Source organism: Octopus bimaculoides, chromosome 26 (assembly GCF_046866305.1).
Source record: "Octopus bimaculoides isolate indiv1 chromosome 26, ASM4686630v1, whole genome shotgun sequence".
NCBI classification, from domain to species: Eukaryota; Metazoa; Mollusca; class Cephalopoda; order Octopoda; family Octopodidae; genus Octopus; species Octopus bimaculoides.
Window position 1 is genome coordinate 2,337,682 of NC_142953.1, and position 6,277 is coordinate 2,343,958.

The window sequence follows — 6,277 nt, forward strand, 5'->3', positions numbered from 1 at the left end:
GGTAGAGGGAAACTGAAAGAATCCCATCGTATATATATATATATATATATTCTTTTTTACTTACCCGTTTTTCTCATAAAACATCAGCATACATAGATGCATGATGACTGCCTCATCTTGTCAGAAGACAGCCACTTCACGTTCAGCTCTTGTTGTCCTGATGTATTTTCACCCCCACCCATGTGCGCGAATATGACTTTTGTCGTCGGACTTTACAAAATAGACCAGGAAATGAAGAGATAACAAAACATCTGTACGTCTTTGGATTTAAGCGTCAAAAGCTTCTACAACACTTCTGCCCAGTGAAGAGCTGTCTTCCTTATGGCGTTGTCAAAAATAATGGGAAACTCCTCAACTCCTAGGAAATCTGTTTTACGCAGAAATGGGAGACCGACCGGTGATACGGTTCCAGATCAGAACAGATCTGGGACTAATGATAATTAGGGGCTGACTCCACGCTCCCCTACAATTCCCAAAACGCCTCAACTGGAGCCTCTCCACCAAATGTGGTTTAATATCATACACATGAAAAGCACACACGCACATATATTTAGTATATATATATATATATATATTGCTCCAGCATGGCCACAGTCAAAAGACTGAAACAAGTAAAAGAGTAAAAGAGTAAAAGAGTATATATATATATTTCGTTTTTGGATTTGGTTTGCAAGATTTTTTATGTGATTTCGTGTGTTGAAGCATATTCTGTTGTGTCTGGGGAGAGTAATTTTCTTATTGTGCCTATATATATATAGCAAGTGAATAAGACCCAAATGAACCCAAGCTAAAATTGAACGCAAAATGTCGCAAGAGAAAAAGAAAATGAATATTTTGCATAAAATTACAGTTGGACAGCTACAGTATTTGCTAAGTCAGCGTCTCAACAACAACAACAACAACAACAACAACGATTGTAGTAACAAGAATGTTAAGAAAATGGAAGAGAGAGAGAGAGAGAGAGAGAGAGAGAGAGAGAGAGAGAGAGCGGAAGTGCCAGGTCTTCTTGCGATTTTAAATTATGAGGATGCGAAAAAAGGTGCGCGCACATGTTTGTGTGTACGCGCGCGTGTGTGTGTGTGTGTGTGTGCGTGCTAACGTATATGTATATATATATATATATATATATATATATATACACATACATTATATACACAAGTGTTTTTTATAGATACATATACACGCCTAGATGGAAATATATATATATATATATATATATATATGGAAGTACATGTGTATGTATGTGCATAAATGAATACGCACACACGCTCATGCACACATATATACATATATGTGTATATAAATATACAAGCAAACGCATGCATGTGCATGTACATGTTTAAAGACACGCACACATATACACACTTACACACATATGACACACACACGCCGACATACACACACACCCACTTTCCGTGTCCGTTCACAGGTTCTTTTGATGTTTCCAGTTGATAATGGCTTAAGAGGAAGGTAAGGATGGGGGGGGGGTGCGAAGTTGGTGAGATGGAGGCGGAGGAGGAGGAGGAGGAGGAGGAGGAATGGGAGTAGTAAGGTGAAGTAGAGAGTGGAGAGAGATGAGAAGGAGGTAATGTAATGATGTTGTCTGAGTGACAACCGAGAAGACAGGGCGTCGTCAGGGCTGGAGAGAGAGAGATCGAGGGCTCAATCCCGCAGCTCGGTATATCGGGTATTTTTCGTCATTGAGACAGAACAACCAAAATGGGTTATGAAAAATAAAAACATTTACCATGTATCTCCTGGACCAATGATTTCAGACATATTTTAGCAAATAAAATAATTTGCCAGGCGAAGTCTTCATCAGCAGGTACACCCAGATTAAACATATATACACGAGGCGATCCAGTATATGCCCCGTGCTGATACATTCTAACTTTTCAAATCTACTGCAAAGCGCAGCTCCTTGTCGGCAGTAAATATAAAATGCCGGCTTTTCAGTTCAAAAATTATCCAGAAAAAATTATGAATAATTAATATCAAGGGTAATTAGAAATATTAGAAATTTCTACTATCAGTGGCCTAGCTTGTAAACATTTAGCCCATAGACTATATATTATTCATATAAATACAGTGTACATTTAAACACGTAAGGGGTATCCATCATAGGATTCTTTGCAAACCCTGGTGGAACAAAATCCAATCGTAACTGTTGAGGAATTAGCAGAGAAGATTGGATTTGGTCATTCAACCATTCAGCGACACCTGCGTGCCATCGGAAAAGTCAGCAAATTGGGTCAATGAGTTCCTCTCAGACTTTCCGAGTCTAATCGCGCGCAGAGAGTGAACGTGTGCTCTTCTTTGCTGTCACGTCTCACGAATGAACCTTTTTTGGACCGAACGGTAATGATGTTGTCTGAGTGTATGTATGTATGTATGTATGCATGTACGTATATATGTACGTATAGTCATACAGTCATACATGCACTCACAAACACGCATAGACGATGTTTGTGAACGTATATATATAAATACATCCTTGTAGATATATATATATATATATATATATATATATATATATATATATATATATATATATATATATATATATATATATATATACATATATATATATATACACACATACATACATACATACACACGTGTCTGTGTGTGTGTCTTAGATTAGTAGATCGCAAAGCACACAGAACGCTATAAATAATAGCAAGCAAATATTTGCTTTGCTTTTTTTTGCAATCTAATATTGATTTATCCTTATTTATAGCTTCACGATCTATCGAGCTTATATGTGGGCTTTAAGATCTCGTATTCAAAAATCGAGTTCTTTTACGTTCTCTCAAAAGTTTATTAAATTACATATAGTATCAACGATATATGTATATATATATATATATATATATATATATATATATATATATATATATATTCATTTTACTATTGTTTAAGTTCTCTGACTACGACCATGCTGGAGCACTGCCTTTTTAGTCGAAGAAATCGACCCCAGGACTTATTCTTTGTAAGCCTGGTACTTACGGGGACGTAAACACACCAGCATCGGTTGTCAAGCGATGGTAAATGGGTGGAACAAACACAGACACACACACACACACACACACACACACACACACACACACACACACACACACACACACACACAAAAACAGATATATATGCATATATTGTGTTATTATCTTTAATATTTCACATTTTCGCTAAAAATATATTTTGGAGTGTTGTTTTGAGTGTCAAGCAGCTGAGGATGAGACGAGACCATGTTTAGAGTTACATCGGTCAAAGTTCATGCATGTCAGTCTTACGTTACAACGGAATTGCCAGTGTCGTCTGCTCAGTGAAATTTTCCCGCTCTGCATTCAGACATATTGGTGTTTGTTTTGGCGCTTCCAGATCATGGCGTGTTTCATGAAGCATTGTTTGTTTCGATAATATTCGAGTGTTTATTTCGGTCTGTAGATGTCTCCTTATCATTTAAATTTATTTGTCTTCTTCCTCTTTTTATTCAATTGTGGGTAGGGCCACAGATTGAAAGGAAATCCTTAAATTCGTTCGTTGCTGCCATAGTTGATATATGCTCGAAGCTGGCAGCAGATGTGAACAAAAATAATATAAAATAAAATGAAAATAAAACATAAAAAATAAAAATCTATCGTCTAGTCTTACTTACACTTATGTAACAATAATATACACCGTTTCATACTTGAGTGTGTGTTTCTGTTAATATATATATATATATATATATATATATATATATATATATATATATATATATATATATATATATATATATATATATATGTATGCTTGCATATATATATATATATATATGTATGCTTGCATGTATGTATGTATATATATTTGTGTGTGTGTATCTATCTATCTATCTATCTATCTATCTATCTATCTATCTATCTATCTATCTATCTTTATATAGATATATGTATGTTTCTATATATGTTTTATGTATGAATGCATGTGTGTGTGTATATATATATATGTGCATCTATGTAAATGTAAGTTTGTACCGACATGTACCTAGATATGCATATACTCACATATTATTTGTATTATATATATATATATATACATACAAACACATATACACACATACACGCACTCGTGCTCACGTTTCTGATAACCTGAGAAAGTAGTAACCGGGTCCTTTTCCTGATAGAGGCTGCTGACATATAAATAAATGCTTTAATGAATAAATACATAGAATTGGCAGGAACATACTGCCACAATATGCGTGAGTGTATGCGTGTGAGTGTGTGAAAGAGATAGACAAATAGATAGATAGATAGAAATATATAGAGAGAAAGAAATATAGAGAGAGATATAAACGAAAAGGTTGAGGGTGTTGCTTGCTTGTGTTACAGAAGAAGAAAAGAAGGTCTGAGATAAGGAAGGCAATGAGAAACTGTTTAGCGGGGATGAATTGAGATCATTTGAAGACTTCCCGTTCCCAGACACACAACACTGGAGTCTGCAGTTGGAGATCCATTTTCTCGCACAAACAACGAAGATAGGCGCATCTGTACGCATACATACACATTTGTTAACGTATACGCACACTTGAACATTGAAACATATGTGTGTACGTATATACAAAAAATAGCTGTGAACTTGTGTAGCTAAACACACTTATATATAATATACGTAGGTATACACAGATAACTGCCTACGCATATGTACGTGTAGGTATGTATACTCAAAGACATACTTCGAAATACATACCCACCTTTATATATATACATAGCGTGAAGGCGCGTGCATTGTGGTTAGGGGTATTCAGGTTACAATCGTAAGTTCGTGAGTTCGATTCCTGGCGAGGAGTTGTATCCTTGAGCAAGACATTTTATTTCACACACATCTATATAAACACATGTATATGGATGTTTACACCCGCAGAGAAGTCCTCCACCAAAACACACACACACACACACACACACACACACACACACACACACACATGCACACACGTACGTACACATACACACGGCAATCACATTCACGCAGGCAAACAAGCAGAAATACATTTATTCCCGTACCCACATCTCCCCCACCCACAGTCGCATCCACCCCTGCACACACATGCATACGTACCCCACTCTTTCTCTACCCCCACCGAATCTCCTGTTATGTCGATAAGGACAGCTAAAAGTAAACAAAACATCTCAAGGCTGTTAAGTTGATAAGGACAGCTAAAAGTAAACAAAGAACCTCAAAGCTGTAAATATTCTCAATTAAAATGCAATGCAGCTGAAATTATTTCACTTATTTTAAAGAATTTATTTCCCTCAGAATCGGTAGCGCAACGAATGAAATAACTTGCGCTGGTATTTTGTTACGCGTTTTAAAATTTTATGTTCAAACGTCACTGATGCTAACTTTGCGTCGTTCAGGAGCACATAAAATATCCCAGCCCCATTGATGGGTTGATTATATCAATGAAATCCTTACCCCCCCCCCCACACCACACCGAATTCCTGGATTTGTGCCCATCTTAGAAATCATCACTCAACATGGTGTTCTTTAGAGGCACACAGCCTTGTGGGGTGGGCTCGGAAGCAGACGCCGAATATGGCCATACATAAAATTAGTTCTATAATAAAACATGGGCTGAGGTAGTTTCGTGTGGATTCAGAAGCAGTCACTCAACATGGCCAGATAAAAAATTAGTTTCGTAAGATTATATGACTTGGGGTGGCCCGGAATGGTTTCAAAAGCAGTCGTCCAATATTGCCGCTCGAAATGTTAGTTCTAAAAAGGCAATGAGACTTGGAGTAGCCTCGGAAGCAAAGCTGCTTTCTTAATAACCTTAAGTTGTTGGTAATACAGTTCTATATTTAAGAGATGAGGAATTATGTATATTATCTACCTTATTTACATTTACACACACACACACACACACACACACACACACACACACACACACACACACACACACACACACACACACACACACACACACACACACACACACACACACATATATATATGTATGTAGAAGGTTGTAAAGGAACACACGAGTTGATTTTAATTTAATTTTTCCACCATTTAATTGTTTTTCATGCTTTATTCTAAGTTGAAAAAGTCGCAAAGACTGAAACCGGTACCAAAATGTTCTTCATAATAAAATTATTTTAGCATTTCCTACCTTGTCTTATTTTCCTTATACATACATGCATACATACATACATACATACATACATACATACATGCATATATATATATATATATATATATATATATATATATACCTGATCATTAAAATAATGTTTAA